The sequence below is a fragment of the Nipponia nippon genome, unplaced genomic scaffold (assembly GCF_047370975.1).
Source record: "Nipponia nippon isolate SJK-2023a ecotype South Korea unplaced genomic scaffold, ASM4737097v1 scaffold_12, whole genome shotgun sequence".
Taxonomy (NCBI): domain Eukaryota; kingdom Metazoa; phylum Chordata; class Aves; order Pelecaniformes; family Threskiornithidae; genus Nipponia; species Nipponia nippon.
Genome location: NW_028262313.1, coordinates 10127926 through 10152837, shown reverse-complemented (window position 1 = coordinate 10152837; position 24912 = coordinate 10127926). Strand labels below are relative to the sequence as shown.

General features: G+C 40.8%; 1 protein-coding gene and 1 long non-coding RNA gene across 28 annotated transcripts in view; one reads left to right on the top strand and one right to left on the bottom strand.

The window, feature by feature from the left end:
* Positions 1-4841, bottom strand: part of LOC148056695 (uncharacterized) — a 471302-nt gene extending 466461 nt beyond the window's left edge. For all 27 annotated transcript variants that reach the window (XR_015702619.1, XR_015702620.1, XR_015702622.1 and 24 more), the window contains exons 1-2: positions 4716-4841; positions 3426-3533 (exon numbers count right to left, since the gene is read on the bottom strand). The gene's annotated coding sequence lies outside the window, so the exon portion shown is untranslated. The remainder of the gene's footprint in view (positions 1-3425; positions 3534-4715) is intronic.
* Positions 3426-17930, top strand: LOC148056694 (uncharacterized). The gene is made up of 5 exons (XR_015702629.1): positions 3426-3560; positions 6817-6923; positions 13270-13349; positions 17043-17168; positions 17818-17930. It is a non-coding gene; the product is annotated as an uncharacterized LOC148056694 (long non-coding RNA).
* The last annotated feature ends 6982 nt before the right edge of the window (positions 17931-24912 follow it).

Here is a 24912-nt window from a genome sequence, read left to right as displayed (position 1 = left end):
GTGGTGAGCCACTGGAGAGACGCAGCAAGACGACAGGCTGAGCTTCGTGCAGCATGCAACTGCAGGCATTCATTATGGATGAACACACATAGTGCTAAAGAAGCACATAACCCACAAATATGGTCTGTTTGCCTCACAAACAGCAGTGTCCAGAGAGACTGTGAGGACTTTGAAAAAAAAAAAAAAAAAATATCACACTTTGAAGCTAACTTTTACAATCTAGCAGTCAGACTGCCGTTCTGAATACCTGACATACACCAAAATCCCCATGCTGTGCACGAATCAAAATCTGAATGCTCAAAAGCCCAACTCCATGACCCCCAACTGCTGGGGTTTTTTGGTGCTGTTTCTGCACTCTTCATCAATAGTGCATTTTTTAAAAAAACAAAAACCCAGGAAAATACACTCTGGCTTTGAAAGGCTCCAATTTCATTCTGTTGTTGAACAGGAAAACTTTTCAGAGCTCATATTCAAAGGGATAGGCAAGTTATTTCCCCACCCATACAATCTAATGCTCTGATGTATTATAATACTGTCTCAAAGCACTATTTTTAGCTGAGCCAAATGTGATGAATACTGAAACAAGTGTATTACCTTATTTGTTTCACCTTGTTTGCAGAAAGGTTTATGAAAATTCCTGTCAGGACAAGGATTTAGTGTTCTTCCTATGAGCATCTGCAATCACATCCCCTACAAGAGCTGACACGTCTACTTACATTGATAGCTTTACTTGCAATCATTCCGATTTTCACAGACTTTTAGTAGCTTGTAAAACTGACCCATAATGACATTTTTTTGCTACGCATCAGATGGAGGCTTTCAGCCTGCATTAATGAACATCTACCCATTCATTTATGGTATAAAGACACTTTCAGAGTTTTCTCTTCTTACAGAAATATTAACTCTTCACCATTTTTGGAATATTTTTCCCCCCACAAATTACTCGGCTTAAAAGCAAAGTAAACCTATGTATGCAAACAACTGACAACAAAATACTACACATCTCAAAACAAACATACAGATGGAAAACAAAAGATCCTTAAACATTATAAACTGAGTTAAACCATGCGTATTCTGCCACCTGTCTGGGCGTAGCTCAAAGGTCAGCCCAGCATTACTCAGACACAGCAAGGCAAGTCTGCCACCAAGAAAGAATGGTTCAGTGAAGGAAATAAAACTGAAATTATACTTCCAGTCTTGTAACAGCCCAGAAGTTGTACCTTTTAAAGTCAACGCCTCCTGCTGCGTTCTATTTATTCTGTAAACATCAAAGAGAACTTCAAGAATACAAAAGTCCCCTTCCACACTAGTTTAAAAAAAAATACAGAATACAAGCTCATTCTTCACGGACAGCTATTTAAAAATGCCAAGTTTTTTTCTTTTCTTAAAGCTAGTGCACTACCCTCTTAAGCAGACCTCTCCATTGCCATGGGGCCTACAGCACTGAGCCACATGATGCAGAGACATCTTCACACATTGAAATACGTGACAGAAACACACCCTCACTGAGTTACATGGAAAGAGCATGTCCAGTCATGCAACAAGGCAGAGACAACTGGCAGAGACTGCAGCCACAGGCCTGACAGCACCTCTGTCCAAACGGAAACGCCACCAAGACAAAAAACTGAGCTATTAATTCCTTACTTGAAAACGTCTAATTTTGACAATCCAAAGCTAGCACTGCATTTTGGTATCTAACCAATTTTCAGGTAGTACATAGTGGGGAACAAAGTATTGCTCTATTCTCAGAGTAAAAATCTAAACATAAAAGAAATCTGTTATGTGCTATAATGGAGGCTGATCTACCTCCTCAGCAGAACTTCAACCACTTCAAAAATATGGAACATTTGCATATGAATATCTTCAATGGCAATTAAGCACCTTTTGAGTTTCTACATATAACACAGCAGTATTAATGAATTCACACCACTGTTAATGCAAACTGGTAAAAATGAGAAAGATTTAACAGAATAGCCTGGGAAAAAGTAGTCCAGGAACACTCCTGTAGAAATTAAGATAATGAATTAGACAAAAAAATTGATCTTTTCCCGTCCCCACTTAATTAACTTGTGATTTCATGTACAGAGGGTATTTACATACACAACAGGAGCAACACCGTATATGTTATATTCAGAAAGCACAAGGTACAGAAAAGTGGAAGTATATCAAAAAGCAGTTGCCTTGCAAGAGCCTGGACAGGCAGAATTTACAGCAACTAAAGCATTTCTCTGAGCAGTCCAAGTAATGACATTGAGAATTTCATCCACCACACAGCTGGATAAGCTATTCCACTAACTGCAAGAGAGTTTGGCACAGGAAACCTATCCAGGAGAGGGTCTATGGACAATCTCTCATCTCTTTGTAGTTTCTTCACATAGCCAGTGGTTTCTTAATATAGGACTTGACCTTTCATTAAGTTAAGCATTAAAACTTCTGTTTGCATGGTATCATCAGACATCTCAATTTGTAGACACCATGCACTAAGAATAAAGAAATCTGCTGTACATGTGGCAGAAAAGGTATACAAGCAAAGACACTGAGCACAGCCTAGCACCTCGATTCTTACAGCAGCCAACGACTCTAAGTTTTAAATAAGGAGTGTATCTTAGTCATTATGCTGTTAAAAAATAAGAGTCTAGTATAAAAAAAAAAAATAAAGTAACAAATTATTGCCATTCATTTTTAAAATTAATTTCTATTGATTTCCCTAACTCCAATTCAGAATTATCTTACATCTTAAAAAAAAAAAAAGAAAAAAAAAGGAAAAGGTAGCAGTTACAAGTTCTCCTAATTTCCAGGTTTCTTGTTTAATTTTCAGCATGGATGCCAAAAAAACCCAAGACTAAGCAATGTGCTTCCCTGTTTACAGGCAATACTAAAGACGAGTGGCATAAATTAAGATTCTCCTCCTTTATAAGAAATGCAAAAAAAATATATTCCCTTCCCAATTTCAGTGCGCACATCAGCTCCCTCCCCTGACAGAAGCAAGAAGAGGTGGCACTGCTGACCTCAGACTTCAGTCACAGTATGTCTTGATTGCGCTACAGCAGCTAAACAAAGCACGCACTGCTAAAATAGAGTTTGGAAAAACATCTTAGCATGTGGAGTTTGTCTGGCATAGGCTTGACTGAACATCCAACGCAGAAGGTGCCTATGGCAGGAGTATAGAGTGTTCTGGATAAACCTTCTGAGTAGCAGCTCTAACCCTCATGTAAGCTGGACAGTGAGATAGCCACCAACTGTCCCAAAGATATGGGAAAAAGCAGCCTTTTCTTCCCCATTCCATTTCCTGAATCAAGAGAAGAAAAGGGATAAAAGGAAAATCCAGGTCTTTCTGTTTCATATGGGAAATACAGTTAACCAGCAGTTCTGCAGCTCTCACAACCGCCTTGATCTGCTGTCCCGCTTCTTTTCTACCTACTCACCGCAGTTTCACTGATGATCTCTGAACTGTCCCCATCTGCGGTAACAGACACGTGAGGAAGGCACGCTGGTGCAGGGGGGCTGAGCAGGGAGAGCCATCAAGCAAAACGCTGCCAGAGGAAGAGAACAGCAAAGAGGTAAGAGATTGTTTGATTTAGACACGTATTTGAAGAGGACCCAGGAGGGTGCTGAAAATAGTTGTAGAATGAGAGTGCGTTTAGAAGTGGGAAACGGGTTTCAATTTCATCTCAATGAGCTAGCTCAGGGGAAACACGAAAAACATTACTACCCTCACATCACATAGCAAGTCTGGTCTCCACACAATACATCCACAGCTGTAGACCAATTTGTTGCTACTTTTTCAAATGCCACACCATCTCCCCTGACACACTGGGCCAGAGTCCCACAGTATCAGAGATACAGGCGTACGCACAGCAAGGTCAGTCAGGCTGCTTTGCTCACCCCATCTCATGCACAGCAAGTTAAGGGACCTGAACTCACTGTGCATGCATCAAAGCACATGGGGAAACAGAGAAGGTGGTCTTTGTATTGCTCTGTAAAAAAAACAAATCTATGGCCTTTGGCACAGGGCAGCAAGGCAGCTCGCCTCTGTATCTCTGGTACAGCTTTGGAGCACTGCTCTGGACCACGCACCAGCTCACAGTCTCTGCAACAACAATGTAACACATAAAGGAAGAAGGAAAGATTGCAGCTTTTTTGGTTTGGGTTTTTAAGACTAACTGCTGTCATTGGGGAGAAAAACCAGGCGAGCTGCTGGGTGCAGAAGCCCCTCAGTTGCACTCACCTCACCTGAGGAGAGTTATGGGGCTGGGCCGCCCAGGGGACAGGTACAAGGGGACACCCCCACACAAACAGGGGAACCAGAACAGACAGTGACCACAAAATCTGAACGTTTACTGCACAAAGTGTTGCCAGAGACAGGCCGGGGGCTACACGAGGCTCTGCCACACTTCTGGAGTCACTCAGGGGAGGAAGTTACAGAGATGACTGCTAGCAGAGACCCAGGCAAAGGTAATGGCTAAGTAACCAGGCGAGGTGAAACACTAGCATGGCAGTGGCTCCACACACTCTCCTAACGGAACAAATGAAGAGACCACCTGTGGGTACCTCTGACCCACCCGCACGCTCCGTGACTCAGCCGGGCCGTGAGGCACTGGCCGGGACCAGCGTCTCCCCTCTCCCTCCCGCTCCCCGGGGCACGCAGCCCCTTGTCAGCCCAGCCCCGCCCGGGGAAAGCCAAACCCCCCGCCCGCCGTTGCCCCCGTCCCCACCTTGGGCTGGAGCAGCCGCCCCTGCGCCGAGGCTCCCGCGGTCGGGCGAGGCGGGAGCAGCGGCAGGCACCCGCGGGGAGGGAAGCCACCTGCGGGCACCCCGCTGATTTATGGCGCCTCTCACCCCCTCCTGTGGCAGGAATGAGACAAAGCAAGGGGCGGAGGGGCAGCACCGTTCGCCAAGGTGAAACGCTTCAGCAGGATGTTTGCGGCCTCGGTGGCGGTGGCCGGGCTGGGGGCCCGGGCAAGGAGGCCGGCAGGAGCCGCCCCGCGGCCGAGCGGCGGGGTGTCGGGCCCGGCAGGCCGTACGCCGTACCCGTCGGCCTCCATTTTGTACGATTTCTCTGTGGAAAAGAAGCTGAAACTATCGTCAGGGAAAAACACTGCAGCTCCTTCATGGTACCTGGTGCCTGACATGGCCTTCAGCCCTTGGGACACCCCAGATTTGAAGGAGCACGGCTGTCACTCCAAAGACCAGCAGTGACGCTGACAGCTCACACTGACATTACTGTTATGGTTATGGGTTCACGGTTTTGAAGGTTTGGGTTTTGTAGTGGTCCCCACAGATCCTTGGAAAAAAGAAGTGAGCATCGGAAGCATAAAAGCAAAAATGAATCGAAATCTTCAGGGATTCAAACGCGTCCCCTGCAGGAATCCTCTGTCAGGCGATCTGCACAGGCCAGGGTGCAGGGCTGAGGTAGCGTGGCCAGTGATGGAGGAGTTTTGAAACAGCAACACACCATTAACAAAGCCCCAAAGCATTAAAGCACTGAGACGGTTTTCAGCATAAAGCCTGAGATATATACTCTTATATCAACAAAATGCATTTGTTACATAAAATCATTTTCCCTTCTCTTTAAACAGAGTGGGGGAAGGGAGGCTTAAAATATAACTTAAATGGCTTAAAACATAGCTCATACTTCCAGTGCTCATTACCAGAATTATACATTTCGTGTCTGGCTGTACAGTACGATAGATGGAATTTTTTCCTACTTCCTGCAAAACAACATTTGCTTATTCAACTGCCTTTTAGCAATGGGTATAATCATAATCCCAAGTGACATATGCAGTGACAGCAACTGACTACTTTCTCTCTCTCCAGCACTTTATTTCTAGAGATGCTGTGTTTAATTAGCTCCACAGTAGTCAGAGGAGCAAACAGGTCACCTCTATGTCAAATCTCTGATAGTCATCTTCCTCACCACCACCACCACCCCCTTCCTTTATTTTACTGTTTTGTTTTTGGTTTGCATGCTACACATAAGGTCATTAGTGTCAGATAGCTTTTTGTGTGCATGTTATGTTCCTGAGTATCTGCACTTTGGGGAAGGGAGTGAAATAAACTGTGAACTCCAGCATACAGCATCTGTGTGAAGGAGGGAACATTTCATACAAATTCTATATTCAAACTGAATGTCACCAGAATTCTCTGAACAGATGATGTCATAAGTGTTGCAAAGCACTGAGAGTTAGGAACCAATATGAATTTTATTTTTGTCTGGATTCCAAAATCTGTAGGGTTACCCAAAGCTTTCTCCTGTACCAACTCATCGTTTTTCTCTTTCTGCAGATAGACTTTGATTTTGCCGCATCCTGTGAGAATTTGTCGTTGGACTAGCATTCCAGCGGTGCCACAAGACTACACGAAAATCTGTAGTCTTTAAAATAGACCTGCCACAAATGTTGAGTCACAGGGAAGCATATACAAGGGGCAATTACATGCAGAATACTATTCTTTGATACTTTGTCTGAAACAGAGCAAGCAGGCAGGCAGAGGACAGGAACAGGATGCATTTCCAAATTTAAGCTGTGCATGAACCACAGAACTGCTTACTTCTGCAGGAAGCAGTTTGCAATCACTGACATTGCGGCAAGGCCCAAGAGACTCAAGTCCAATCTGCAATATGACCAGGGCCATGCCTCTTTGCCTGTGTTTCTACTGCCCAATTTTCTAATTTAGATAGCTACCCTTTTGGCAATCCTCTTGTACAGTGGGGATCCACCTGCAAAGCTATTACTGGTTTGAAATCAGCTGTTACTCTTGAAAGAAAAGCAATGTTTTATAACACTTGCAAGTCACCAATGTCTTTTTCAATTTCAGTATTCTTTGATCATCATGAGACCATGACAGACATATCCCACATGTTACAGTTTTGCATGTTATGTCTGTAATTTCACTACCGCTATATTATGCAGAAGTTTAGTTTGGTAAGTATTTATAAAAACAGATGAGAAAGGTATGCAAATATTTTCTATTTTTAAATACTTTTTTAAGTGGGTTTCAAGGTTTGACAGTCTTGGAAATAAACAACCAACCTCATGTGCTCGTATAGACAGATCTCCACTGATCTCAAGGCAGCCACACTAATTTATGCAAGCTGACTCTGGCCCACGTATCTCTATTTATCCATTGAACAGTAACTGCATAGGCCATAGCAAATGTGAACCGCTCCTGCAGTGCCTAATATGCCTGGTTTAGTAGGTTATATCTGAAACCTTTTCACAAAATGTAGGGAAAATTCCCTCTCAGATGATGCTATGACCTTTTTATATGCTGTTCAGTGAACCATCTCCTGCAGAATTTCCTCGACTTGGGGTTTTTTTGTTTTGCTATCAAGAAAGGTCAGTCTTTCTGCATTGTGTTAACTTATCATTTGATTCCTTGTTTCCCATCTCTTTGAAGCTGTGTTTGTTCTACTGTCATAAAACTCACTCACATCTGTATTTTTCACTACTAAATAGAAGTTATTTGTCTCCATTGTATTGCAATAAGAACCATCGTGTTTCTTCCTGTGAAGGTTGTGTGTTACAACATGGTTGGGGTGCTTCTTGCCTGAAAGAGAGCTAATGGGTGTTACATCTGATATAAAAGCTGTATGGGACTGCTGGTATATGTGCCCAAGTACCCAAGGGCTATAATCGGTACCCGAGGATGATCAGTACCCAAGGACTCTGGCCTCTTCCAACATACTGATATTTATATCTAAGATAAATTAAGACCTCAGGAACCCAGGGACTTCTCTAAGATTCAGGATTCAAGGAAAGTAGAAGGTTTTAAAAGGGTTTAAGTCAGATAAAGGACTTCCTGTGCAATACCAATCCTATAAAAAATACACAATGATGTCTTTGTTATTATTGTTTGTGGGATTATTTTCACATCCTTCCAGCTCACATAAGCTGATGTGATATGCATATGAAATGTACGGGCAAGTAGCAGGAAATATCCCTTTATGATCGCCCACAATAGGTACAAATCGTTCCAGCTCAGGCTCAGATAGCCTCCATGCGAGCAAAACTCTAGAAAATCATTCTTTTAGCTCTGGTGGCCCCTGCTTTGTTAAGCAGAAGGACGGTCATTGCACACAGTCATCATATTAATTTATACCAGGAGAGAAGGTTTGAAATACCATCTCTTTGAGTGTTTCAGCTCTAGCCAAAAAGAATGACAAGATTCACACAGCAGCCTTGGAGGTTTAAGGGATTAGTCCAGATCATATTGGGGCTGCAACTTTAGACTACTGTTAGTAGCCAAGCCATTTCATTTAAAATTATTTATGCATATAGTGTAAGAAGATAATCAATGCAATAAGGATGTACTCCTCTAAAAAAAAAAAAACCTAAACAGGAGGATCTAAACAGGAGGCTCAGAGAGTGCAAGTGACATAAACAAAGAATTATTTCAAAAATTAGCAGCTGTTTTGCTTCATTCTTAGTTGAAAGTAATTGTACCAGTGAGTACCAAGGAGGAAAAGGTATTCCTGACATTTTATAGATGCTGTTTTACATTATGTGTATTTAACCTTCTGCTCTGCAAATGATTCACCACTTGGCAGGCCCATTTATAACAAGTATAAAAAAAATAATTTTTTTATTCTGTTTTTTCCTGTTCTATTTAGAAACAGTTCATTAAGAAATGTGATTTTCTTTAAGGAGTAAAATTAAAAATAACGCATGAATTACATTAAACTGAATAGCCAAGGTTCTCTTTCTTAGTGCGGTGTGCTTGCAAATCAAGCTACAACTGTTGTCAAAATCTGTGGAGTCATACTTCCCAAAGAGATGGCCAAAACCAGTAGGTTTTAAAGTTAAGCAAGATAAATTTATGTATTTGCGTTCAAGTCACTTGAGAGCTGAAGATTTATTTCAGAGGAGGAACAGGAACTGTAGAATTAGTTCTACAGTGCAAGTTGTCCTTCCAGCCCAACTGAAATAAACATTTTCTTAAAATACTTATTTTTTGCTGAATTTCAGGTATAAGGTACATGGGAGCAAAAGCTAAGCAATTTGCAGTCATTTGTCACTGTTAGTTGTTTTCAGAGGACTAACATGCTGCAGCAGACAAAGCGTTAAGCCAGGACCCAGAATGCCAGTGCTCTCTTCCTGGCTGTTTCACAACACTTTGCAAGCACAGATAGCTCTCGCACCTACCAGAATTCCCCAGGGTAGTGTGGTGAAGTCTGGTCTGGAAAGAGAGACAACTAATTGGGCAGGGAATGCAAAAACACTTAGAGAGAGGGGGCTCTCTCCCTCTGCCCCAACCCATATCAGGCTTGTTAAAGAAAATATCAAATAGAAGGGAGCTGTGTAGTGGGAAGAAAATAAGCATGTTTTGGTCAGTAATTTATAGAAGGTTCACATTACATCTAGTCAAGGTCTGGACATCCCCTTCTCTCACATTCATGTGAAATTACTTTATTTACTATTTAACCTAGCCTAGAAAGGCACTTCTCTCATAACCTAAAGCTCTGGCAATTGCCCCTGATTGTTCAAAACTGGCTTTAAATTACAATTTAATGAACTGTCCATGATGCAGGAGAGGGCAGAAGAGAAGTATCAACATGCTGAACTGTTGTGTGATATGTAACTCTCTTTGCGGCACAGGAGTAAAAATGAATGGAGATGAAGAAGAGAGCAGTGATCTGCCAAGCACTCCGTCTCTGTTAGGAAGTGGGCTCAGGGCTTCTTTTACTGCACAGTGCCTCACATAAAAAGGCACTGGCCTGAGGCTGGGTCTCACAGCAGTGCTGAAATTAAAAAAAAAAAAACCACAACAGGTTTTTTTAATTATTTCATAGAACCATCTCTTACAATCAGAAATGAAAGATAATAATGATTTCATAGAATCATCTCTTACAATCAGAGATGTTCCAAATATAGCTCCAGCTGAGATCCAGATCAGGGAGACGAGCAGTGTATCTCCTTTTACAGATTCTTGTAATTGGAAACCACTGTGATCATGTAGCCTGACTTCCAGAACAAAAAATATCTACTACTCATTCCCACATCAATGGCATCTACCCATAACTTCAGACCTTAAGTTAAGCAATAATATTTTTCCAGTGAATGATTGACCTCAGTGTATCAGGGTGGGATAGAAAACTGGTCAAGAAGGCTATGATGTTATATTCCAAGCCATAAATAATACAAGCATCTGAGATCTTGAGCATGTGTATTAATGTACTTTACCAAATGGAAAACAGAAGAGAGGATGCTTTAAAAATATATATTTCGTTCTTTGAATTTTCCTTCTCTTTTAGACTGACTGGTCTCAGCTCATTTGAACAGAAAAAAGATGAACAAAGCTTGATGAGGCAAGGATCCCTGCAGACACAAGGCAATTATGAAAAAAGTCAAGTGAAAAAAACAGAATCAAAAGAGATTAAAGTAATTACTTCAACCAAATTGACCAAATAATATTAAGGCCTGATCCTACAACTTCTCACCTGCAGTAGGTTTCTGTGCTTTGCATCACTTTGCAGACATGCAAAAGATAGTGGATTGAGGCATTCAGAAGATTTCTTCTCTTATCCCCATGGTAAATAGCTGGAAATGGTAGTGAGAGAACAGAGAGCATCAGTATCATAACTAAACATCTCTATGCATAGGATAAAACTCATAGTTAGATTTTTGCATTTTAATCAATTGTACTTATTCATGAATACTGTTTGTATATACATATTTCTATTTATAAAATAGCAAACAAATGCTGTTCCCTTCCTTTCTTATTAGTAAGATACCTATGAAGAAGTTACTTTTGACATGCACGTGTTATAGCAGATGGCAAGTATTATTAGCCCTACACTTCCAACAGTTCTAGAAAGGAAAAAAGTCATATGTACATCAAACTGTGTTTTATTTTAAATATAAAGATAATGAAAAAAATTAGTAAAATTAATGTTACGCATTTTGAGCAATGGAAAATATCTTCCATCCAGTCACATAAAGAACGCAGAGCTATCGGGTTCTGCATCATTAAAATTAATGTAAAAGAAGTGCAGTGAATTCCTTCACATAGGACAAAATTACCATTAAACAAAATAACACTACGTCTGAAATCACATCAACATCCCAAAAAATGCAAGTAGCTGCCTACTTATGCAGGAATGCATAAGATTGCCCATAAGGTCTGGAAAGATCATGGTTTTTTAAAAGGTAGCCTGCTAATAAAGCTTTTTAATATCTAGGGCTACTTGAGGCATTTGAATGATCTTTCTGCTTGGCATTTTATTAATGTAAAAGCTCTTGGAGGGATAAAAATGTCTTGAAGTGGGGTGCTGTTTTCATAAAATACAAGTCTGGTCTAGAGGAATCTTTTCTCATATTCTATATAAAATATACCACAGAATTTCACTAAAAGATTCTTGAATTAACGTGAAGTTGATAACGTTCACTGCCATACAGTACTTGTTTTTTTAAGAAAGAGATGAAATAGGCTGAAATTTAAGCAATTAAGGCTTTTTTTTCTTTTTTTCTTTTTTTTTTTTTTTAAAGAGGAATGACCACTTTCTCTTCCTTAAGCTTTTAATACATCAAAGACATTATGGATATTATTCTTAGAGACTTAATTTTTATCTTGTTTACCACAACATGAACCATAGGTAATTTCACTTAAATACTTGGATTTCTACCAGGGATATCAAATTCATTTCCAGTTATCACTACTGTAGGTCCCCAATGTCTTGCAACATGTGAGACTGGTTCCAAAACAATAAATGGTTATTCACGCAGTGCAGGGACCAGAGCTGGTATGGCGATACAAAACTGCACTATTCTCTATAAATTTACCAGTTTAGGCTGCCACAAACGTCTTCATGCATACCCTTTTGTGGGAAACAGGGTCTGTATGAACCTTTCCCAAGGACTAGAGTTAATGCATTAACCAGACATTTGCCAGTGACTGACTGTGCTCTGTGCTGGTGTGGACACCAAAATTAGATCTGGCAAGACATGTGCGGTGGCTGAAGTTTGGATTCACTTCATGAGCTTCTCTACTCTCAGCCACGTTGAAGAGACTGGTATGTATTTTACACAGAAGCCCAGTCAGGACATACTAACACTCTTACCTCTGGCTATGAAGGTGTATAGCAGGCATTGGTGATTGTAGAGAACTGCTAGTGCAAAACAAGATGTCTCAAACAGCCTGGGTGCTAAAACCACAATGCAGAGTGATGGTCGCTAGGACCCAGGACCAGATGGTACCTGGAGTGAGGGGGAGGGAGGAAGCCCTGTGGAGGCAGGACGGCCTTGCCTCGGCCCCATTCCCCGTGGTCTGTGAAGCATCTTATTCCCCCCCCACCTATGGCCTGGGGGACAGTCCTGGTATCACTCCTCTTGGTTTGACTGGTCGCTGATGTAATTTTCCAATTAGCAAAACTACTAACCACTTGTGCCTTGGGAAAGGAATTTGGGAGGGAGCTAAAAGATAACAAACTGTGGAAAACTAACAGCTTTCACCTTGAAGAAGAGCTAACAAGCTGATAAAAGTGAACATCTTGGCACCAAAGACTGGACAGTGGCCAGAGAAGATAAAACTGCAGAAAGTAGGTGAAAGGTAAATGTAGCAAGGGGAGATCACGGCCACGGACTCAATTCAGGACCAAAAAGACTTGCCCCCCCACACCTGAAAGGAGCATGCGTGCTAATTTACATATCAAGGGAGGCTAATTTAAATACAGTAAACCAATAGTGTATGAAATGTTAATCACTAACCAATAAGTGTAAATTTAGGCGGGTTTATACTAATCATGTAGCCTGATAAATGTGCCGTAGTTTGTATGACAGGGTGCTCGCGCTCATGCTCATGCTCACGCCCGTGCTCATGGTCATGCTCAAGCATGCGTGATTTGTGGAATTACCACTGAGCACCCTGCGCAATCAACATCTCTATAAGAACCTTCACTTCGCCTCACTCTTCTCCTTTTTCCTCACCGAATACCCCTGTTGGCAGGACCAACACTGGATTCAGGACTGGTGATTCTCTTTTCCCTCTCTCTCTCTCTCTCTTTCACTTTTCCTAAGGTGATTAAGTTGTTAAAGTTGTTAAATTGAAGTCAAGTACTGCATGGCCTACCTTGATTTTCCATAACAACGCATAGCTGGGGTGGATATAACCGTGAGAGGGTTGGCGGGTATCGAATATTTGTACTTAATATTTGTCTCTATAGAAGCTTTCTATTAAAGCTGGTGTTTGTGTATGGACCTTGAGCGTTGGCCCACCTTAATCCACACTGAGAGGATTTGCGAATCTTAATCACTCCTCCCCCCTTCTCCCCAGGTGGGACATGACAGTGATGGAAGTGGAAAATAGCCCAGAGCAGACTTCTGATGCCCAGAGACAGGGGAATACTGCTCCAGGTACCAAAATGAATCTACCCTAAAATTTCATTGACACTTACAAAATCTCCAGCAATGCACTGTAATTTGATTCAGTGTGTCTCTTTTCCCAAACAATAAAAGGAAAGTTTGGTAGAAACAATCTATGACACAATTAACATTTCAGAACACTGGTAACATTAAAGGGGTTTGTATTTTTATTGGCTCAACAAACAAAAGATTCCCTTTGAGTTTCATGGGAGCTCTGGGTTATCAGTCCAAAGCTGAGTAAAATTAGAAGTGATTGAGAGCTGTTACCATCTGTTGAGTGTGTGGTGGCTTGTGCTATGTGAGTTAATATATTTTAGCAGACAGATGGGCAGAAATGTGCAGGCCTTAGTCATTCAGCACCCTTGTTAGCAATCTGAATAGAGAGATCAGGAACATGGAAGGCATAGGTGTGAATTTCTTTTTAATTCCATGACAAAGTCCCCTGCATCGTGCTTTTTGCCTTTTTCAAGGATGTTTCTACAACTGCTTCCTCTGTTATATATATTGTGTCGTTAAGAAAAGCATTGTTCTTTCCAGGTGCTGTCAATCTTGGTTCTTTCTCTTTCTCTAAAATAAAATATAAAAAAAACCCAAACCAAACACATTTCTGTTTGTGCCTTCAGGTGTTAAAACCCACACAATTTTTTTTCATGGACTGAATGTCACAGCAGTTAAATAATGATGATGTGAAAGAACACTGCCATATCAACTATGATTTAACTCTCTCTCTCTTTTCCCTCTTTCCTCCTACACAACACAGCTTTCCAGGTCTAAAGTCACCAATTCTCCTACAATGCAAAAAAACCAAACTGTACTGACAAGGAAACTATTGTTTAATGGACAACTGCCCTGAAAATTAATATATTTCTTGTAAAGACTTCTTCATTGTAAGGAACATTATCTATCTGACTTCACACTCAGAAAAAACCCTTTCCTATACTAGATAGTCTAATGAAAAGGAACTGTTTTAAGCAAGAAAAGAGGAAAAGGGAATAGAGCACTGCACGGGGATTAAGGAGGCACCAGTGCAGTTTTGTAGTTAACCTCAGCTTTTGTGTGCTCCTTCCCTCTCTGTGCATCACTTTCCCCATCTACAATTGGCAATCATTAATCCACACAAGCCATCATAAAATTCCCAGAGCCAATGCCATATCTTTTCACTTTCCAAACATCTCTTTCTTATCAGTTACTTGTATTTCATCATGCCTAAAATTAGACAGTAAGATTTTGGAGCACGGAGATTACCTTTTAATCTTCAAAACATTTACTACATTTGCAGAAATATATATATATGTAGTTTCATAAACAATTCTGCATCAGAGAAATGTCAAGGTTGTGAAATCAGTTGCTCAACATTATGAAATGCCGACATAACAGCTTCACATGCCTTTTGCATACCCATATTTTTCAATCAAGTCCTGCTTTCCTGGATCCTGTGTCTGTACTTTAATAAAGACCAGAAAATGTGGTCTCTTCCTGAAATCCTTCTTCATTGCTCATCTGAAAGTGTGTATAGTAGGTGTACCAAAAACCAAACATTATAAGAATAATTGGAGGCTTCAGCACTATGCATAAAACAAGGGCAGAGCTTCAATAGTTCCTTACAAAATTTTCACATCGAAATTGGCTCTGCATTTCTGACGAACACAACTCTCAGTGCAGTGCAATCCGAAGAAAATATGCCACATAGCCAATGTACCAGGCCTTAGAACTGGAGCTACAGAACCTTTTAATGTATCTAAAATAAAAGATTTTTTCATTGTCATTTTGAGATTAATATATCTTACTGAATGACCAGCATAAATAATGCATAAAACGTCTCTTGTCTACCAGTTCAGCAAGGTAATACAAAATAATCTGGAAATTTTAAAACTGATAGAAGACCCTGGGCTAATGGTATTGAAGTCCCTCTGAAGACTTTTCTCCTTTCTGGGAGGTGGGCAACAGAAAGCAGAAGATTAGGATGAACTTTAGTAGAATAGGGTGTGGGGTCTGGTTTAATATCTTTAAAAGGTGCATAGCTTTATAGTGAATACTGATTTTGACTCTGGTGAGACTCTAACTCTGCACACGTTCAAGAAAGTACAACATGAAATAGCACTCATGCAGGTGACAGATGAATGAACTAATGCCCCATCATGGCGCTCAGAGCTCATGAGCTAACTGTCCTTCATCTGAAATCTAAAACAGAAGCACAGACTGGTTATGCTCTTTAATCTCTGTTGTACTTGTCTCTAAAGGAAAGCTTTAGCCCATAAAGCTCAAGCCAGATTCCACTCTGAGTAATTATATCTGCCTACAGTAATTATGTTCCCTTTGCAATTTCACATGGAACTAATGTCCACCCACTTGCTGCACTGAACTATTTTATTGCTGTGCAATTGCTGTGAGTAGCTGAAGAGCTGCTGGAGTAGGAGAGGTAACCTGGGGCCAGAGACAGCCGCTGTGCATGGTGTCTGCATGGTGTCTGCAAACCATTCCCTGCCAACTGACCCAGAGTCTGCACTGTGGCAGGACACACTGCTGAAGGAAGGGTTATAGTACCTGAGCCCACAGTAAGTCTTCCTTGGAGATAATTCCATTTATCAATATCTCACTAAGTGCTGTGGGATCTTACAGAAAGGAAGGCACTATGTACAAAGTGTCATGAGGTCAGTAGTTATTAAATGTAGCAGCAGACTCCTTTGTTGTACAGAGCAATAAGACACACGGCACTAAATACACAGAAAGCTTGAAAATACACCAAAATGGCAGTGCCTTCTCTATTCTTAATGTGGGTTTCCATTGTCATTAAAGGCTTAGACTAGCAGCAATTCAAGTTAATGGATGTTTTTCCATGGACTTCAGCAGTTATCAGAGCAACCTTAAGCACTGTCATTCTGCCTCATGAATTTAGTATAGTCTGAAAAAGGCTCAGCTGAAGCATTGCATAAACATGCAATTCAGAAACTGCATTAAACGGATGTTACCATTCTGCTTTAGCTGTGGAAACTGAATGACTGGACAGTCTAAGTACGGGTTAATAGAGCCGCATGTGCAACAAGCAACACTTCTGTCCTCCACAAAGACAAAATAGCACCCATTCTGCAGACACTTCCTGACTGAGGAGGTCTTTAAATTTCATAAAGAAAGAGGAGAAATCTTTCACTCAGAAAATGATCAAGTACCTGCAATAAGGACTTCCTAAATATCACTTTGTAAAATGCAGCAATGACTGGCCTGTTGCAAAGTAATCTATGAGCTCCTTCCAGTGCTTTTCTGAGCAGCATTTAGACACAAATCATGTAGAGGATCCATGTTTTAAGGACACACTGAATGCATCGGCTCACTCACTGCATCTAACTCGATATCTCTGTCCTCCTCCTTTTCATGTTCCTCGACAGATAATATCAATTCTCTCACAGATTTCTGTGTTGCTTTTACAACTCTGATTGTTGCTTAGAGTCCTGTCTACCTAACTACTAGTTACTCATAAAAAATGCTCTGTGCTCTCTTTCACTAAGCACTGGAATTTTTTGGTTTATCTTTGAAAAACACTATAGGAGTTTGCCTAAAATTATGTAAATAAATATATGTCACAACCTTGAATTCAATCATTAACTGTCTGTAACTGATTTTCTGCAATTAAAATATTTTCCTTTCTCTGTTCATTCAAAATATGCTGTTTTGTTCCTGTTTTTTCAGTGCTTGCTGCAAGCTGAGGCTGTTTTGAGTACCCGGTGTGTAAATAGCCTGACCGAATTCACTGGGGCCCAAGTATTCAGACATAACCCCATGGCTTAGCACCTCCCTGGTCTGAGTGCTCTTCCTGTATGTATTCAATGCGTCAACAAAGGTTTTCATTAGCTTTTGTCCCAAGATAATTTTGCTGCTAATGAACACGGGTCTACATCTGTTTATTGTGTTGATGGGATCTAAGAATAAAATCTAATTTTAGTAGTACAAGATAACAAGAGACAGAAATCAGCCAAAGCTGAATAAGAAGCTGAGTAGTAGATACAAGTAAAAAAAAGAGATTAAAAAAGACAATCACATGAATCAGATCTCTTTGTTATTTCAGAAGCTGTCTCCAATTTACCACCATGAATAATAAATCAATCACAAAACTAAACAGTCAAGAATTTTTATTAAATAGTACCTATCACAAGTTACAGAATATTATTCCATTACAATTAATAGCCATTATAAGACATTACAAAGTCCCTCTGTAGACATTGCTTGTCTTGGCTACGTAGGAGCAGAGGAATTGAAAGATAATGCTTATATAATGATAATGGATTATATCAATACATAGAGGAATACATCTAAATAAACCATGCCCAATCTTCTAAAGGAAGGAAGTATCTTTTTTTTGGTGCACAGTAGGGTCCATCCTAGCGAACTTCATCCATGAAGCACCTCCATGTTACCTGGAGTCCCCCAGCCAGGTTAACAGCCTTCGCTGCCTTTTCCTCCACAGCCACTCCTCAGCAGCTGGGCCTGTCCTCTCGCTGGTACCCATTCATCTCTGCATGTGGCTGAACGTGCGCTGAACATTTCATAAGGGAAATGATCTGATTGAAAGCAAACAAGATACTTGGAGGAAGCGTGGAAAAACTATTCCACAGATCTTTAGCACACAGCCACACAGCCAGGTGAGTCAGTCCAGTTGAGGAGGTGGTAGGGAATAAATAAGGATTTCTTTAAGCAGCTCTGCCCTAAATGATTCACAACACAAAGGTGCAGGCAGGACCTTTCCTAAACCTTCACAGATCCCCCCCTGTCCACTATGCACTGTGCTGCCTGTCCTGCATTTGTCATGGGGCTACATCCTGATGAAACTCCAGCATCAGATCAAACTGGGAAACAAGAGCCAAACCATGATAAAGGAGAGCAGGTATGATTTGACAAATTGTTTTCTTTCTGCAGGGAAAGAATGGTATTCTTTGAGAAATATTAATCATAATAAATTAACACAAACCCTCGTTTGGTCTGCGTTTCAAACTGAGGGCTTTGACACGTAAACAAGTCATTGCAGAGGAACAACACAGCACAAGTGAGCTGCAAAGCAGCAGCTCTTCATTTTTTTGTGAGGCAATGGACACTAGTTTATTCTTCTTCCCTCGTTTTTCTCCTTTCAGACTTCTTAATCTAAATCACCAGCTGGCTTCTTCCCTTTTTCCTATTTCTGGTCCCACTCCCTTTTCAAGGCTGTTAATATTCAGAGTAGTTGATCTGCTCTTCTGTCTTGCAGTGGGACTTCAATATTGGCTGCTGGGCCACGTTACTGCTGGCCTTTTAAATTACATGCTCCTCTGGGGCTGTGCAGGAAAAATTCACATCTCCCATGGCTAACTTCCACAGTAGTTAAGAGCCTGTATTAAATTGGTCCATTTGCTACTTTAAGTTTTGCATATGCCTTTAGCTAGCACTGCTTATAGATTCTTGTGATGTGACAGTAACGGGCAGGGAGGTGATCTGTTTTTCTACTTCTTTAAATGGTTTTAAATGAAGCTTTTTGTCCACAGGCGCCAATGGCATGGGATGTACATGAGCCTCCTCATTTCCCAGCTCTGCAGGCTCTGTGGCTGAGCCCTGAAGATGAGTCTCGGTGCCCATAAGCTGATGGACACTCATCAGCTAATAGAATTTGAAGACAGAATATACATGTATTCCTGAAATACATTGTGCATATAATCTCCATATAAGCCTCTTAGAGCCTTCAACATCTGTTCTGTTGACTGACATTTTCCCTGATGCTGTATGTTTCACAAATAAATCCCTGAGTTATTAATGTAGAAGTGTAAGTGATGTCTTTTAATGCTGGTTGTGTACTTTAAAAGGGTGCTTCTACGAAGGAATGATATTCTGTATTTTAAGACCATTTGTTGGCCAAGAATATTTTGTGGTTTTCCCTTACCTGAAAACACTAGCCCATCCCTTCTGGTGTTCATTTCCTGACCTCAGTCATTTTTGCTACTGTAAAGTGCTTCCAGGAAAAATCCTGACCTCACTGAGCACATGGAAAAATTATATTGACTCCAGCATGGCCAGGGCTTCGGGCTTGATCTCTGCATTATTTGTGACATAACCGTTTTGCAGTCAGTAATTGGATAAGCATTAGCCACATTAGTAATGTTTGCAATCCCTATTATTTCTTAGAAAAGAGACACGATGTCAATAAAAAAATAACCTGTTTGTGAAAAAGGAGCAAGGTACACAATTCAGAAAAAACTCTTCCCATCAGAAGATTTTTCTTTGCTGCTTACTTACATTTAGGGACTGCTGCCAATGCATACAGGCCTTCTTATAGGACATTTTTCTGGCTCACCTTTTTTGACCGGTCCTTTAAATTCCATAAGATCCAGAGAAGAGATTCTTTTAAAGCAGCTATTTTGCAACTGGTTTCTGCTTCTCCATTTCTGCTAGCAGGTAGGACATTTCTTCCAGTGTCTCTTCTTCCTTTTTCTAGTTCTGAAAGGGATGGCATATTACAAAAAGTGTCTTTCCACATAGCTCCGTATTAAAGTACTTAACATAAACTTTATGTTTAAAGTTCTGAGAAAAAAAGGATTGTTTATTTTGTTTATTAAAGTCATAAAACTTTTAACTTCAGGTTTTATTATAAGAAGCGTTTCCCAGCTGAAGTCCATCAGCTCTGGTAACAGAACAAGAAAGATGAAGTAAACACCTTAACAGATTTGGTTTTGTGCCCTTTCCCAAAGCCTTAGCCCTCTGGTTCAATCATTGGAGCTTTGTGTTTCACATGGTTTTAGTTGTTTCCCAGCTCTGTGAATGCTATGGCGCATGTGCCCACAGGACTTAAATTCGTGTCTGCCCGTCTTTGAGCAGCAGCTGTTTGAAGAGATGTAAGATAATTTTATCCAAAAAATGGATCTAGTGTTTATTCACCCACAGGTTTACAGCAAGCAGCAACTGCCGCCCAGATCACAAAGGACTGAATATATCTGGTCTTAGGTAAACTTTGGCCTTTCCTGGGACAGCTGAGGGGAGTCAGAGAGCGGCTGGTTTGAGCAGGGTGTTCCTACCGCACAGGCTGGGACAGGCCAGCTGCCTTGGCTGCACGCTCTCCTTCCCACTGGGATAAACATGGAGGCTGAGTAACAGGCACGGAAATGAAGAGAGATTTGCCTCTCTTCCATAACAGCTCAAGCATTTTGATACACTCTACCATGCTTTTACAACAAACAGTAGCCTTTTCCTAGATATGTTTGGCCAAATTCCCAATATTTTTATTTCCATTTCTCTGTCATTGTCCATTTAGGACAGCAGGAGTTTAGGGTTGTGCCCAGTTTCTATTGAGCAACTTCATAAAGGACTGGGGTACTTCACCATTTTTCTGCCAGCCCCGGTGCACGACTCAGCATAGCACAAAACAATTCGCATCTTTAGCTACCATTGCTGTCCTTAGAGATAAAAGCAATCGCTGCCAGTAGGAGGTGTTTTATCCCTCATGGCATCAGCAATATATTTATGCAGGAATTATATATAGGTTGTATCAAGTATTCACAAAACTGGAGATTATATCTTTAGGGTCACAAACGTGAGCTTTTCTTCACTGCTAGGGAGCTACAAAATAACCTTTAAAAATAAGTATATAAACGTTAACGCTTTGACCATAACCCCATATTTTCAGATGCTGAAGCTTGGAGTACAACATAAAATATTATCAGCTTCATGATAAAAATGCAAGACTTGGCAACACTGGAATTGTGGCAGCCCATTAAATTGTAGCATTTTGTGATCAGGCGCCTGGCATTCTTAAATATCCCAACCCTGGGCCCGGAACACTTAAACCCCAGTGGCATCCCACAGACATGAAAGGGACTCTGCCCAGGCCTGGTAACCTGCCTGCCAGGATTACATGAGCATGGTAATGCTGAGGAAAGAGGTTAAATTAACTAGCTTGGACAGAGGCTGTGCCAGCACTGCCGCTGTATGGACTAGCCAGCATATGTCAAATCAAGATAATATTGGTCACTGAGCCACAAGGCCAGCTGCTCTGCATTCAGCACATCATCTATTTTACAAGGATTAACAGCCCAGGATTACTAGAATGGCTGTTTATAGGCATCTACTCACTAAATTGCAGCTCAAATAAAATTGCTGCTAACATTTGGCTTCCTACCTTGTGTGTTTGTTAAAAAGCATCTTCATTAGATGATCTAAAAGCAAAACCAGAATCTACAGAAATGAGGAATTCGGTGGAAAATGCAGAGAAATGTTGAGATAAGGAGACTGAAATTAACGAAGTTTTAGTAACAAAACCTGTTATTTATGTGTGCTTAAAAATCTGTAAGTGCTTATCTCAAGAAGCCTTTTTATTTGCTTTTTATTCTTTGGTAATTTTCACAACAGAGAAATGTAAGATTTGAAACTGTGTGTGTGTGTGTGTGTATAGCAGATGAGATGCTCAGTTGGTACAAATCCCTGACATCAGTGGAGCTCTGCTGATACGCCCCAGCTAAATGTCTGCTCTCGTATGTCTCCAGACTGTTTATGGGAGGAGGCTGCTTTTCACTATTTGACCACAAATGCCTACAGTTGCCTAGTGATGGCCTCCCAGTGCAGGAGTCAGTGCCACTGAGGTACCCTCTGTGCATCTGCTCAAGGCCCTTCTGTTAACCCTTTCATTAGTATGACGATGGTCAGACTATTAGAGTGTTCGAGGCAAGAATTCAGTGGGATTTTAACTGGTTTAAGCACTTGCAGACATAGAAGAGGGATAAAATAACACTGTGTGCTCTCTGAGTTCAGGTCATTGGCAACCATGTGGGGTTCAAGAAGATTCTTTTCCTCCAAACCAGTTTGTTCTGTAAGATATTTTATCATGAGATTTCTCTGACATACATGGTGGTGGCCACCTCTGAAGGAAGGATAACAAACTCACTAGACCTTCAAGTATGATCTAATATGACAATTCTGACATTTCTATCGAATATTGAGTGGTGCAGAGCATGAAATCTGTATAGTTACCTCTCTTCTGGTCATTTATTCTTACTAATGGATCCTAGGGATAATGAATACTTTAGCTCCTGTTTATACTAGATAAATGTTCTACAATAATGCCTCTCACTAAGAAAACATAATTTTAACTATGTAAGAGATTAAAAATAACTAGAGAAATATTGTGACAGATGGCACTGCTCATGCTGCCTTAGCATTTGGGCATGTTCTGTTTAATGTTTCTTTCATTCTCCTGATTCAGAACAGAAAATCCAATTAAATTAACCATGTTGTAACATTTCTGACATTTTTTTTCTTGTTTTGTTCCTTCTTTTGCTGATGAAACCAGTGTGAATTTAATGCCCAGTTTAGATGAGAAATAGGAAGCCAGGGGAGTAATGTACTATGAGCAGACATAATGAAGGTTTTTCTGCCACACTGTGAACTACTGCAGAGGGGTCAGCATATACTTCAGGCTCTGTGCCTTTTCAGTCCTCTACCTCTTGAGGAAATTCAATGAGTTGTGTTAAATTTGTGCTGATTTTTCTTAGGAAATATGGCTAAGATTTCCCGGGGGGAAAGAGCTACAAGACACTAAATCTATGTAATATTTTCCTGTGGTTTTCCCCATTTTGGAGGTCTTATGTCTGCCTCTTTGGAAAGTGCAGGGGAGATGATAGCCCATTCCCAAATTTCTGTTTAAGCTGAGTTAAGGACAGAGAAGTCAGACAAAAAGGGAGACCCAGGTGTACCATCAGCAGGCATGTTTTGACCATGTCTGCCACAGAGTTCTAGCAGACATGAGGTTTAATTGTTTCCATCAACTTTAAAATATTGCCTTTTCCCTTTCCTCTTTTTAACCCAGTTGTAAGTTTCTGTTGGAAGAAGGAGAACATATCACAAAGCTCCATTTTGGTGTGCTATAGCTCTCATTGTTGATGGGTCTAGACACAGAGTCTTACCCTCTCAGAAACGTCTCCATTTCACAGGAGTTGAGGCTACCCCAGAGCAGCACCAAAGGTTGGAAGGACACAGCAGCCACCACTGGTCTGCCTTTGGTCACTGCTCAGGCGTGAGCCGGGGGTCAGCAAGCCAAAGTAGCTCTTATGGCTCTTTGGAGAAACTCATCCTCTTAGTCTTTTTACCAAATTAATTCGTATTTCAAGCTGTTTTAACTATTCTAGGATTGTATTGGAGTAATCCTCTGGCAGTGCTTAGCTCTCTCTTAGATACCTACATTTTAGATCACATTTGAGATCTACAAACATGCTCAAGATAAGCAGGGCCAACCTGGCAGGGGTTTTTAAAGAAAACTCTAGTCCTGCTCTTTCTCAGTATGAAGAATGTTCTTTCCTATACATTTTATATAGGTTCTTTCCTAAAGGTTTCAGAAAGGGAATGGGTAGGAGGAATCTGAGTTCTTCCCACTCGGACTCGCAGGCCAGAACCGGACAAGTCTGCAGGTGGGAACCCTGTATCAGGGTTCTTTCTTACATATCGCATTTTACTTCCATATGTCAGCTCTACTAAACCTGCTTTTCCATGGGCATGATCATGTAATTCTTTCTCATGCCACTGAACTTTCACTCCTTTGAACTAATCCCACAGTTGTCTAGAGGGCTACTAAAGGGAGTTAAGTTAATGCTTTCTCTAGCTGGTGCCTTAATGCTGCTAAGTGGAAACCACCTCTCTGCTGAAAAGGAAATTTCTCACTGTGATTCAGCTTGGTTGTGTAAAGCAATCGCTTGCTGACTGCACCTTTTTCATGTGGAGAAATTAAGAAAAATCTACGCACACGACACAGCAAGAGTCTGTAATTAGTGCCGTTCCTGAGAGGCCCATGAACTGGCAATGCGCAACTTCTCTCTCATATTGGAGTCCTCCAGGATCAGCCTGAGGAAACAGGCAATTAAAGGCTCTATGACCCAGCTGCAGTTTTCATTGTGTGATGATCAGAAACTCACCCCGAGGCAACAGCTGCAATTTTCAGTGAAGTTTGCTACTGTAAAGTAACATCTGAGGACACTTTGGTCATTTCAATCATTTTTAAATGTCTTGTCTCTACCACTCCCAGAGGAGAGTGTAATTTCCTTCTGTTGCTTGAAGAAGAGAAAAAACATGCAATAAATCATTTCCACAGGGAAGAAATAATCCTACATCTGCAACTTCAGCTTTCGTCCCTAAATGTGTCCATCTCGCTTTTAAAGAAAATAGTACTCAGCATGAGTGAGTCTCTTCTGATTGCTATTAAAACAAATGCAACTGAAGGCTTGGTAATCATATGAAAACTAATTCAAATTATATTGTAACTGGGCCATCTTCACCTTTTATGCTTTTGCTAGGTGCATTTATGTATGTATTCTTTAATAGACTGATAGCAACACACCTCAGAAAACTCCTTTCTTACAACTTGCAACAACCAAAAGAAAAGGAGGGGAGCTAGGCTTAAAAAAGATTCAGTTAAGTGTTTTCTTTTGCTATGGCTATTGCAGAAATTCTTTATTCTTCAGAATTCCAAGACATTTCCATGATCTCTCTATGCAGCAGATTCTGTTGTATTCTATCAAATCAAATGAAAAGGCAACCTGCAGAAATCTAAAAGTATATG